Below are 14513 nucleotides of genomic sequence, written 5' to 3'. Positions count from 1 at the left end.
ATCATCATCATCATCATCATCATCATCATCATCATCATCATCATCATCATCCTTTCACTTGTGGGAAGGCCTTAGAGTCACCATAAGTTTTTGAAATGGCTCGAAGGCAAGCAACAATGACAAGAACACATTTTTCCAAGCCTGGGATTCAAGGTAACATAAGGTTTCTCATAGTCCTGCCAGAAGAAGATCTTCACCTGCTCGCGGAAAGATAGTAAGGAGGGTTCTGGAGACAACTCAGCCTCTCCAGAAGATCTCAAAATATGGGCCGGTACCTATGGTAGAATGTATCTGTACATATGTGTCCTCAAGTCACCTGTTGATGTATGGTGACCCCATTATTTACATAGGGTCCTCTTAGGCAAGAAATATTCCTTTCTCTGAAGTACAGCCCACAGCTCCTGGCATTTGTTGGCAGTCTGCCTACCAGGTAGTTGCCAGAGCACACCTTGCTTAGCTTCCAAGATAAGGCCGAATCTGGTGCCTATGGAGTATTTAGGCCACCTCTGTGGGAGCATACCATAGGTATAACTTGACAGTTCAAACCTAATAGTTTAAACAAGAATTATCCCAAAATGTTTTTGTGTGTGTGTGTTTAAAAGTTATTTTTCAGGTTATAGAACTATTTTTCATGTAGAGTACTATCAAACAGTGTGATGTAATAGTCTGAGTGTTGAACTACAGCATTGGAAGACCAGGGTTTGAATCCCTTTTTGTCAATGGACACCCAGGTGACCTTAGGCAACTCACACTCTCACAGATTCAGAGGAAGGAAAAACCCCTCTGAACAAATCTTGCCAAGAAAACTGTATGGTAGGGTCACCTTAGGGTCGCCATAAGTCAGAAATTACATGAAGACACACAACAACAACACAACCAAACACAGGAGCAAAATAAAACCAACATAATTTACAATTCACTGTGATAAAAGGAACAAAATGAAATCAGAACATGCACACACACATTTCAGTAAAATAGTACATACATATCCCCCACCTTTTCCCCAACATATGACCCAAGGCAGCTCTGAACATAACTTAAAACAAAGAACTTTACTGTTTTTACACTACTAATTTAAAGCAATATAAAAGCATTTAAAAACCTAACAAAGAGTTGAAAAGTACAGCTTTGTTGGAAAATTCAATGGAATTATCTATATTTCAATACCTTTTACCCCTTCTACCTGATTTTCTTTAAAACCAGTTTTCTTTTTCTGATTGAATGATTTATGATTTTGAGTTTAAACCTTTCAAGTCTAACATCAGACACCCCAAATGGTAACTTCTGGAGACAACTTTCAAAAATGACAAAGCAGCCTTTTTGTGCCTGCCAGTGCAATCCTATGCATATTTAGTCAGATGTAAATCTCACTATTTCCCTGTGTACATGTACAAGTGAGTGCATATAGGAGTTAGTCCAACTGAACTCAGTGGGGCTAAAATCTGATCAGACACACACGACTGCACTGCAAATCTAATTGAAGGGTTTTGTTTTTTGTGATCTATAACTAACAATATAATCCTAAAGATTTTTATTTGAAAGTAAGTCCTGTTGAATTAAAGAGACCCCCCCCCGTCTGTTTGTTTGTTGTACCTATTACATTTCTGTGCAGCTTTTCATCACTTAGGGTTGTGGAATCAAATTAGGCTGTACCATTAGGGCTGAAGAAGTTTTAATCCCATTGATCTAATAAAAGTCTTATTTGATCAGTGGAATCAATAACACCCTGTTTGAAATGACCAGCTAAACTCCATGAACTTTGGTTATTACAGCTGAAGCAGGCATGAAGAATCAGAATGTGAAAAGGCTACACTTTGTACTACAACTTCCAGAATCCCCTACTGAGTGGTGGAAAAAGGCAAAGACATCTGCTGAGTTTGCCAATACGAACAAATGACAGACTTCTAATTGAAATGCATTTGTGTTTTTTTTAAAAAAAAAAAACGGCTGCACAAAACTATGACAGTCCCCTCAGCCCATGATTTAAATATTCTGTTTGTGGCATCTGGACTGGCTATCCCTAAGAAGCTACATATATAATACTTGGCAACGCTCTGACCTATCTCATGCTTTGTTGGGACAATATAAGCATGATTCTGATTGCACATCTGAACACATAATTTCTTCCATGTTTCAAGTTGCCTTCACTGTGTATGTGGAGGGTCTTTCTTGCATTTGATTAAAATCATCCAACATAGAGGCAGGAACTAAGCACATTGTAGCAAAGGATTTGAGGTCACTTCACTCATTATGTGAGACAAATATTTGTTTTTAAAATATGTGAACACATGAGAGAGAGCTCCAGCTGATGGCTGCTTTGCTGGTGCGGGTGGGTACCTTTATTTTCTGCTAGTGCACATGGATGTCTTGCATTTATTGTGTACCCAAAGTATGAAAGCCAGCACACTAAAAACATGGTGTATCAAGAGGCATTGTAATCTTGGCAGGGAAGTGACGTTGCTTTTCCTTGTGATTATTTGGCCCCATACAGACAGGCCAAAATAAAGCTGCTTTGGGTCACTTTGGAGGTATGCTGTGTAAATGATTAAATGATTAAATGTTATTTACATGTGTTGATTTACTGTTCAGCTATTGATTCAGCAGGTCTACACTAGGTAGGACTAGCAACTGGCTTTAAGCTGGGGTCTTGGGACAGTGTCTTGATTAGTCACAATCTGTTGAGGTTAGAGAGTGAATTCCAGTCTTGGAGGAGGAAAATTGACCGTGTATCTCCCTTCCTGCTCTTGTGATCAGAGTACCTCCTCATCTCCCTGATTCTGAAGCTTCAGTATCAAAGAAGTAAAGAGGAAGTTGGTCGTGAAAAGTGGGGAGAATGGAGGAGGCTCTGGATCCAGACACCCCAAAGCCTTTCCAGACCTTGAACAATTATAAGGAAATGAAAACTGCCTTTTTAAAAAGTTGAAGGAAGAACAGGAGATGCCTCACTTCTCTCTTACCTTCACTCCCACCATGGCAGCAGGAACCCAGCAAGGCATTGGATGCATTCGGCACTCTGACCATGCCCCATTCTAAGGTCAGCCATAAGACTGCTTTCTCAAAAAGAAAAAAAAATGGGAACAGAAGCAACAGTGCACATATAGCCTCAAAAAACATTGTCTCATAACATTAGGACAAGCCGCTCTCTGAAAGGCAGAGCTTTAGAAAAGCTATTTTTTTTTCAGACTACATCTGCCAGCACTCCCCTAGCTCACAGGGCCAATGATCACAGCCGGTAGGGGGTTGTAGGAGTCGTAGTTCAAAAAGTAACTTTTTCAGGCTCTTCAGAACACAATAGACCACCTGTGGTGTGGAATGAAACTACCTGAGAAGTCTCCCAGAGGTGCAAGTTTGACAATCTGCAATTTTTTAAAAACTGTATGTTTGGTTATCTATATTATTTCAATAGAGTTTTATCTCTGTTTTGTGTTGTGGGCTATTACATGTTATTTCTAGAATTTATCTGACCTTTCAATGTCTCAAAAAGCCAGAGAGGTGCCTAAAAGCTTTCAGATGCTAGCTTTTATATGCTAACTTTTTGCAGCTTTGTGCATAACTTTCAAATATAGCATTTTGCAGATTGGTCTGTTCAGAGCTTGGAAAAGCCAGGATCCGCATCCAGGCATGGCTATGTTAGCTGGGGGAATCCAGGAGCTGTAGTCCACAAAAGCTCTCTATTTAGGCTGTTTGGTAGGGGCTTAAGTCTTCAGCAGCTAGAAAGTCACCCACCATTTTGATTTCCCACAGAGCCCCTACCCTGGCATTTCTTTGGAGCAGGATAGAGCCAGGGAGAAGAGCACTCTGAGTCTCTATTCATCATGTAGCTCATATTTAACATAGGTGGGGATGGACTGCTAAAACCCAATTGTTTAAACAACAGCAGCAACAAAATGACCCTTTCCTTGGTTTTCCCAATTACATTGATGTAATGAAAAAAGCTTGTGAAGGACCAGAAGTGGCGTTAAGATAGTGAGCTCTATTAAAATATATATATTAAAAATCCTCCACTTTTGCATTCTTAAATTCTAGGTGTGTTCTTTTGCATCAGGCCTGGCAGCTTCTAGCTAAAACAACAAGAACAAAATGTAGATCTAGAAAGCCTGAAATTTGCATTTGGAGAACATACCATTTCTTCCAGGAAAACTCAGGGATGGAAGGCCATGCTCATAGGCGGGAACTAATGGGAGGGAAAGCATGCACACCTGCCTGGATGAAGAAGAACCCACCTCTGGGCACTTTCCTGCCGTTAACTATGTAAGTTGGCCTGTACAGTGTTAGATAACCTCCTTGGGTTTTGCATTATGTGATTTTCTGCAGCCCAGCTCCACTGCAGAAGTATGGAGGTTGCTGGAGCCCCTGGTGGCTTGCCATAGTTGCTGATGGACTGCATTCAGTTTGGCAGGTCATCCTCAGAAAAATCAGTTTTTGAACTGCACCCCATAGAATCCCACAGCCAGCAGAGTCAGTGATTCTGGAAACTGTAGTCCAAAAGATACACTAATGGGAAGATTTTCAGAAATAGCACTGAGTGTCTCTGTTCTCTGTATGCTCTTAATGCACACCATCTTCATCCCACACACCAAAGAAGTAAAAGAAGGACATATAACTGGCTGAGAGGTCATCTTGCTTGATGAGCTTATTATTTTTTAGAGGATCCAGACCTGCATCAGGACAATGGGTAAGAACTAATCTTGAAGACAAAATTAACTGCAGCTGTAGCAGTCTGGTATGGATTAAAACACAATGCCGTGTAAGTTTCCTGTTAGATGTATCTTTTAAGGCTTGTTTGTGTGTGGAGATTAATACTGTGCAGGACATTGTAATCTTCCATTGTTGTTTTCTTGTAATGTTTTTAAAGCGATGATTCTGAAGTTATGAAACCCTTTTCCTTGAAGATAATACTCCTGATCATTGTCCACATGTGCGTGTGTGAGTGTGCATGGACTTGCATGCTTAAACCATGGAGAAATAATAGGTGTTTTATCTAAGCGCTGCTTAAAGTCTATAAGATGAACCAAGCCAAATTCAAGTTTGATTTCAGTGTTCTGTGAACATATTGTTTCATCAGTCCTGATCTTTTAGGTAATCAGATCAAGACCATCAAAGGCAACGTGGGGAAACTTGGCCATGAAAATTTAGATTGTGCCAAAGACACAATTCACCAACCTACCAGTGAAATCCATCAGCACAACCCAGGCATTGTTCTTATGTGTATCTGGACGTGTTTCTGCATTTGGAAAATGAAATGAGCAGTAGAAAATATTTTTGGTACAATATGGAATCTAATCAGGAATGAAATTATATCTTCAGCCAATGAGAAAAAGATAAAGAAACAGAAAATTCAAAGTATTATAGTTTCCTTTCAGTCTTTTAACCTGCAATACTGTACATGAATTGTATATTATTGGAATCAGCTCACCAGCTGCTTCATCTGTGGTCAAGAAGGATATATGCATGAAGAGATGTCTAAACTGCCATGGGTGCAACTGCAGGTACTGTCATCCACAACTCTTTCCACCAGGTTCACTGGCACCTGGAGAGTACTGGCTTTCATTGGTAGATTTTGTAAGTACTTTAAGCATTACATAAGTTTTGTCGATTCTGGTTCAGGTTACATTACCATCTTACCTCAGGGATAGGGTCAATGTATCTTCAGTCACTGTCATGGTGAAGCTGTGTCACTTTCTATGATGCACTGCATGACCATGTAAAATAGCACATGGTGCTTGGTGAATTACAAAGCAGCATCTCCTCAGCACCAGCTTTCTGGCTTCAGAAAAGCTCAGAATAGACATCGGCACAATGTTAGAACTCAGAAGGACTGTGTCACTTTAAGATTTCCAGATTTTTCATCAGAATATCAGGATGCTGTAACAAATCATGAAACCTTCCAGATCATATACAGTACTACCTTTTAAAATTTCTACAAAGTTACCTGACAGAAAAGGGGATCAGATATTTTTTCTACTTCTTTCCTTATCAATGTGACCTTCACCCCTTGTCTTTCCTTGGATATGGCCTGTCAGTGTGCAAGTCACCCCTTATCCAGCCTTTCATGGATAGGCCTTGCACTGCCATTCCCACCCTTCTGAAATAAATGAGACATATAATACAGTTATTTGATCATACTTTTGTCACACTCTGAAAATCTGGAGAGATCCCATGGAATGTTACAGTGACTATGATTCTCTATGTAAGTATATTTGCTATGGATCTGCATAGAAATCTGTATGACTTATGCTGGTAGTGGTAGTAGTAATGGCAGTTGTTGCTATTGTTATCTTTTATGTTCTCTGTAACTGGCTCCAGTCAATTGTCTGCTATGGCTCTTTGGAGCAGTTGAAGTTTCTGAAAACTCTTCAAAGGCTGCCTTACATAGAGCACATAATAGTAATCCAAATAGGATGCAAATATGTCACATGTTGCTGTATCCAGATCAGACAACTCTAGGAATGTGTGCAGTTGGTGTACAAAACCTAACTGTGCAAATTATTATTATTATTATTATTATTATTATTATTATTATTATTATTATTACATTTCATTTATAAAGCGCTGTAAATTTGCCCAATGTACCCCTGGCCACTACAGCTAATCTTCTAAGCTGAATCCAGGAGTATACCCAAGCTTTGAACCTGTGTCTTCCGATTCCCTATTTCTTGATAAGCCTTTTAATTGGGCAGGAGCACCTCTGTCACTACTAAATTGAGTTCAAATGTGTTCGTTCTCATTCAGTTCATTACCAATGACAGGCACCAGATTAGAATTGAAGCAGCTCAAAGCTGTTTTTTCCCTATAGCCAGACTTGTAACCAGACTGAAATGGACTAGATAATCTGTCTCATCAAGAAACCCCTGGAACTGGGAGGCCACCACACACTTCAGTACACTGCACAAAAATGAGATGTTGGAAAGTACTTGGTAAGTGTCCAAAATGATGGGCAATAGTTGAGGTCCTATTGATGTCAGTTAGTATACTCAAAATCTGGATCCAACATATATAAATATTAATCTGCTCAGGATAGGTTTAAGTATATCCATGAGCTACTGTATTTCTTTTCCTGTTTACACTCACTGTCTTTCCTGTTACACCTATATCTGTATCTATAGATCTAATCTGATTAAATTGGAAACCTTGGATGGGCAGGGCTGGATTTGTCCCATATCACCCTAGGTTATAAATCTCCTTCCCTGGTGCTGAGACCATTTGCATTATACTAAAAGTTAATGGAAGCAGGGAGGGGAAGAGTAGCTAATTACTAAACTAGTGGAGACAGGGAGCTTAAGGGCCTGTCTGCTTCTTCCCATCAAAAAGAACAATAAATTGTAAGGAGCCTAACTCTACTTGATTTAAGTGGATTAGGGATGAGTGGTGACAGGACCATAAAGATGGAACACATATTGCTAGCAGGCTACCTCACAGGGTTGGCGGTTTCCCACCATCACAATAATCTGCCAGGAAGTTCTCCTTCACCAGTCCCATTGACATAAATGGCTAAGGTGATACGTTTTATGCTGCTCCTGTTTATTTCCATGGGGTTTGTGGAGGAAATCACCCCAGTAGTTGGCTGTTGAGCCTTTGAAAAGTACATTATCAATCCAGAAAGGAGGAGACATTTACTACTGCCATATTCCAAGTGCAATGAAACTAAGATTTGCAGAGATAGAGTAGCAGGAATGTTTTGGTTTGCAGGGATGATGATGATGATGATTTAATCTGCCATCCACCTTTCCCTTAGCAGTTCTCATTCTACTGTATTAAGGTGCAGATTGGATGGATTTTTCTGGTTCTCCCCTCCACATAGCCTCAGTAAGCCCTCCAGATGTTTTGAACTTCACATCAGGCCCAGCACCCAGCATGGATAATGATCAGGACTGCTGGAAGCTGTAGTCCAAAATATCTGGGGTCCAGCAGCCTCCATAGGTTAAGGTTAGGGTTAAAGTTGAGCAAAGCCAGTACTAACTCTACTTTGACAAGATGGGGTAATCGACATTCATATGACTTTAACTTTCTTTTGACTTCTGCTGCAGGATGTTTAAAAAGAAGAGGTTTAGTTTAGTTGGTAGTAAGACACAAAGCAGGAGTAATCTGAAAATTTTGGGACTCAGCACTGATTCATCTGCCTGGCCACCACCCAACACTGCATTAAGCACATTTAAGCCACTTGATTTCAAGAGCTTAAGTGTGCTTAACTCTGTGTTGGACTCAGGCCACCAAGACCTTCAAAATGAATTTGTGCCTGAGAATATGGATACCATTGCCAGTCAACTTACACAAGCTGTATCTCTACCCAGTTTGAACTTTTCCATATTTTGCACTGCATAGACCGTTGGTGGTAGAGTTCAAGACACACAAAGTGATTATTATCTAAATGTTGACTCCAAAAATATGTCATTTTGTTCTTTGATTTCATTTTGGGTTTTTCTGGGCAAATCCACCAATCTTTCCCTCCCCCTTATAAAGTATGGAAGCCCTTAGGGCCTTTCCTTTGGCCCCTTGTTCTTAGGAGTGCTCTTCATTAATGGTTCAGGCTTGGAGACATTATTCAGACAAAACCTTCATTGTAGAATCAGACAATAAGACTCAATCCTGTGAAGATTTACATGTGTGCTTAATTTTTTACCCAGTGAGTCATTCCAGAGACTTCAGTGAGCATTAGATCAGGGTCTGGGATGTAGTAATGACATTTGTAAATGTTTTGCCTTGGGAAAACTTAGCTGATCTTTATATTACAAAGGTCCACATTATGAGATTCACATTATTTCTTAGGACTGGTGTGTGGGTCACCCTGCAATTCTTACCTAGTATATAGCACTGTATATACAATTACCAGGAACCAGTATGATGCAGGATTTTGAGCATTGGAGACCAGAGTTTGAATCCCGGCTCATCATTAGGGAGGTGCAGGGGGTTCAGACCACATCAGTTGGCACCCTAAGGCAGAGGGTGACAACACTGCTCCCCAAACATCTCTTTGGGAAGAAACAGGCTGTGGAGCTTGCTGTGTCCCTTAAAAATGCTGAAGAGATGGTGTGTGTGGAGCAAGGCTCAGTGAGAGAAGAAATGAGAGGGCTGAGATTTTAAAAACATTTAAATATGAATTTATTTACTTTTAAAATAAAATTTTAACTTCTTAAAAAAACACTTTTTTTTGTATTTAATTTTTCTTTAAAATCTTTACATCTTGCCAAATTTTCACTTTAACCACATGAAACTAAATACATTCAGGGAGTACATATGGAATTTAAAGATACAGTTTCAGTTTTGCTAGTAATTTCAACAACAATGGTTTTGCTAGTTTAATTTTGCTAGTATAATTTTAATTTTGTTATATCATTCAGTGATTCATAAGAAATATGATTTATCAGTAACATTAGTACAAAAATCATTACTAGGGGATTCTGTATGGTGTGGTATGGGAGGAGGCCAATGGGGGATGTGACACCATGTGACATCAACCCGGGTGACACCTCTGCAGCCATGTAAACCAATTGGGTGACCTTGGGAAAGTCACAGTCTCTCAGGCTCAAAAGATGGCAATGGTACACCCATTCTGAAGAAATGTCCCAAGAAAACCTGATGATAGGGTTGCCTTAGGTTCACCATAAGTTGGAAACAACTTGAAGGCACACAACAACAACATACAGTGCGCCCATGCCATACAGGGTGCACTATACGCTGCTTCCTGCTTACGCAGAAGCCATGCGATAATGCCGCATGCACCCGCGCGCACGTACCACACCACCGCCACATGCATGCACCCCATTGTTTTCTACACACATTTTCCCTTACACTGGGGGGTCCAAAATGGATCCCCCATGTAAGGAGAGGGCCCACTGTACTATTTAACTACCTAGTATATAGTATTGTAGAGAACCAGTGTGGTGTAGTGATTTGGGTGTTGGACTCAGGCTCTGGAGACCAGGGTTCAAATCCCCACTCAACAATGAGTCAGTGATAGAAACAAACTAAATGAAATCAATTATGTTATCAATTATGTTAAAAATTAAGAAGTATAAACACCATTTAGGAAGAATATAGAGATTAGAAATATAGAAATTAAATCAATTTATTTTTTAAATTTACTGAATGCAGTACGGTGTATGTTGTATGAAATGTATCTTTGTCTAAATATGTATCAGTGTCTTGTCTTGTATGTTTTAATGAATGTTTAATAAAATTAAAGAATTTTAAAAAATAAAATGTTATCAATTAAGTTATTTTTTTAACAAAAAGAACAATTCAATTCAATTGAATTTTTAATTTAACTATTGATGTAAATTGGAATTTCAGCATCAATACCAGGATTATATTATTGATTTAAGTTTTCATTAATTAAATGAGAGATAACAAATGTTACCTTTATCCAAAGCCTTCTCTTGGATTTTTCTTTAAAAAAAAAAAGTCTTGCTTTTTGCTAGCCCTTCAGGGCCGAGGAATTGTAAAGTCTAAATGTTACAAGACTAAAACTATTTACAGTGAAACAATTTGTTTTAGGGACTTTTGAACAGCAGTCTTTCCCATTGTTGTTGTTGTTATTGTTGTTGTTGTTGTGCACAGAGAAAGTTGCTACTCTCCTGCTCCATTTTGCCTTTCTTTTCTCATGCAATAAGGCAAAAGCAACTACTATAATTATTTTAGAACTGGTTTCATATGGTCTCATTTTGGTAAGTAATTTCACTGTTGCATATTGCACTATCTACAGCCTCTGGGTCAGTGCCACTGGATTCTGGTTTGTTACTTGCCACAGTTGAACGTACTGATTCTTATCTATGCAGTCTTCTAATGGTTTGGGGTCAGGATATCCAAAAGACTATCTTCACTAGTATGAAACTGGCTGGAAACTGTCCCCATCATAGGGAACTGCCTGCTTTAGACATCCTGCTGTATTAGTCATCACCAAGTTTAATTTTTTCTGTTACTGTAAAGGAACTAGATCCTGTCCAGAAATAGCACATCTATATGATTGGCTAAGCTTAGGAAACAATGTTTTAATTATGCCCAGAATTCTGCGGACACCATGGCCATTAGCCATACTGGCTGGAGGATTCTAGGCATAGTACTTTTAAACAGCAATTTTTCATTGCTTTGTTGCATAAACCTCACCAGGACTTGATCTTAAGGATTCCCATTTTAGATTTCAGTGGAAGAGGGAGAAAAGCTCATCAGGAGTACTGGGACAAAATTAACAAAGTGGATCTAATGGATTCATGTCCATATATGAGAAAAAATGCTATAAATGGAAAACATTTGTTGAGGCACATGTTTCCTTTCTGTAGCAAAGTTTAAACAATCTCCATGTGATACCCCAAGCAGCTTAGTGCGTTGTGTGTACATGTGCAGGTGAGAAATATTGCATTCCTCTGAGATCTTGGGAAGGTCACATTTTTTAATTACAACTCCAGCACTGGGTTAGTTCTAGTGGCCATGTTGTCTATGAAATTCTAGTAGTTATAGTCCCAAAAGTAACTTTCCAGAACACTCCTTGCCCTCTGCAGTCCAATCACCCTTCCATCCTCTGTGACACAACTGTGTGGGATGATGGTCAATTTTTGAGCCTGCTTAACCACTCTGATGGGTAAAGGCACTGTGGCATAGTGGACATGACATTATGTCATTTCCAGTTGCCACAGAAAAATAAAAATTTACAGTTGAAGGGGCTATCTAATCCAATTCCCTGCCATGCAGGATGAATACACAATTAAGCAGTGCTGAAAGATGCCCATTTAACATTTGTTTAAAGAACTCCAAAGAACAGAGACCACCACCTTTAAAGCCATTTTGGCTTGCAAGGGGGCACATTGCCATGGACCCTGGAACATGAGTGGTGCTGGGGCTCCCTATATCAAGCCTCCCTATATTAGTGGTATCCCCATGCCTACTGTTGTCTGATGTGATGGGGGGCAGCTGCAGCCAAAAGGGTGTACTCACCCCTTCCTCTTCACCATGGTGGTGGCCTCCCTCCTGAGGAAGGAGCCACCACTCCAGTGAACCCTGAGGGAGAGCACTCGGCCCAAAGTAGCAGGAGGGCCCAACCGGGTGTCATCCCTCTTCTGAGGTGTCCCCTGGTGTGGACCCCCCACACCCCTAGTGACACTACTGCTCCAGACTAGACTAGGGGTGATGAGCCTGTGCCCAAAATCATCTGAAAAAATTGGATCACAAGGTATCCTGTGTTTTTGTTGTGAACTGCCGTCAAGTCAATCTTGACCCATGGCGACCCTGTGAATGAGATATTTCCAAGACCCCTTGTCCTCCGCTGTTTTGCTCAATTCCTGCAAACCCATACCTGTGACCTCCCTAACAGAGTCCACCCATATCCCTCCACCTTTCTTAGCATTATTGTTTTTTCCAATGAGTTCTGCCTTCACATGATATGTCTGAAGTACAACAACCTCAGTTTTGTCACTTTGGCTTCCAGGGAGTTTTCTGGCTTGATCTGCTCTAGAACCCTTTTGTTTGTCTTTTTGGCAATCCTCAGTGCTCTTCTCCAGCACCAGATCTCAAATGAGTCGATTTTCCTCCTATCTTCTTTCTTAACTGTCCAGCTCTCACTTTCATACATGGTAATAGGAAATATAATGACTTGTATGATTCTAACTTTTGTGTTCAGTTGTATATCTTCTCATTTTAGAATCTTTTCTAGTTCTTTCATAGCCACCCTCCCCATTCTTAATCTTCCAATTTCCTGACTACAGTCCCTGTTTTTATCAATGTTTGATCCCAGATATAAGAACTTTTTTACTACTTTGATTTCTTCATTGTCTGTATTGAATTTATCCAGATTCTCTGTTGTCATTATGTTTGTTTTCTTTATGTCAGTGTTCAACAGTAAGCCTGCCTTTGCACTTTCATCCTTGATCTTCCTTAGTAGTTGTTCCATGTCTATGACATTTTTTGCTAGTACTATGGTACCATCTGCATATCTTAGATTGTTGATACTCCTTCCTCCTATTTTCACTCCTCCTTCTGCGCCCAGGCCTGCTTTTCTTACAATATATTCTGCATATAAGTTAAACAGGTAGGGTGATACGATGCAGCCTTGTCTGACCCCTTTGCCAGTTGGGAACCATTCTGTTTCTCTGTGTTCTGTGTAGCTGAGCCTAAATGATCAAGTACTAAAAAATATTAAGACAGACATTTCATGGAGCCCTCCCAGGAATAAAAAAGGCTGTCTGCAGTCTATCCTATCCACAGTAAAATGAGAGTAAGAGCCTGTACAGATGGGGAGAAAGGGGCGCTGAGACGCCGCCCCTTTCTCCCCCGGAAGGAGGCCGCAGCAACCAAATGCTGTCGCCTCTGGGAGCTTTAAAAAGAATCCACTCCCGGCTGGGCTCCATTGCTGTCCTCGTGCACCGATGTGCAGTGCATCACCATTTGGATGCTGCGCCACATGTACATCATCATGGCTGCCCCTGTGTGGATGGGGCAAGCCAAGATGACACCTGGACGGTGCGGTAGAGCTCAGGAGCATGCAGATGCTCTGCTCTCCTGAGCCCTGAAATCAACCCCTAGCCACCAGGCCTAAGTTACACTAAACACACTAAAAGGTTTTCTATGTATACATTGTGCTTGTAAGAGTCTTCAAATTTAACAATATTCCAATGATGGTGGATGGGGAAAGTAATTTGCCTTCACCCTGCAAGTACCTGGCTGTCAGTGTTGCCCTCCCCCATCTTAAAAACATTTCCAAGATTCCTGCAGATTGCTGAATGTGCAAGCAGTTCTCTTACCACTAACACATTCTGGAGTGAAAATAACCCCAAAAATAAAAAATGAGGGGGCAGCTTTGGGATTCTATGGAGCTTTGGGGGTTGGAAAAGAGAGGATGAGGGACAGCATGCAGTCTACATACCACACTTTCTCCACCCCTGCTTTATTGGCAGATTTTAGTGCTGGGGGGGGGGGGGAATCAGAGGAGGGACATATGTCTGAACTTCTGTTTGTTTCTTTCAATCCTCCTCCTTCTTTTTAATTAAACGAAAGTAGTTTTTACCATAGAAGCAGAATGGCATCACCAAATCCCTTGGCATCTTGGTGAAAGGTCTATCTATGTTTCATTAGGAAAGAAAGTGGGAAAACACAGCTCACTTTGTGTACTGGAGAGTGCATAAGGACTGCAGCAGGATTAGATTTCCTTGGGCTGAAAATGATTTGTCATGGTATTCGGTGCAGATGCAGAACCAATGAGAGGAAACAGGAGGGCTAGTCTTTCTCTCCTTCTGCCTTTATCCATTCTCCCATAGAGATGGTACTTAATTTTTCGTCTGCCACTTTGAAAATCTACAGTTTTCCCCAAAAGAAATACAGCGCTTAAAAATGTTCTTTTATTGGACTACCGCAACCAGAATCCCCCACAGATGCTGGATAGGGATTCTGGGAATTATAGGTCCACATTCCACATTCTTAGAAAAATATAACACTATTAAAATTGGGATTACTTTAAATTGTTTGAACTGGTTTAAAATTATTTTAAATTCTTTCAACTGGCCTTGTTTTAAGTGATAAATGATTTA

Source organism: Sceloporus undulatus, chromosome 4, assembly GCF_019175285.1.
Source record: "Sceloporus undulatus isolate JIND9_A2432 ecotype Alabama chromosome 4, SceUnd_v1.1, whole genome shotgun sequence".
Taxonomy (NCBI): domain Eukaryota; kingdom Metazoa; phylum Chordata; class Lepidosauria; order Squamata; family Phrynosomatidae; genus Sceloporus; species Sceloporus undulatus.
This window is presented reverse-complemented; position numbering follows the sequence as displayed.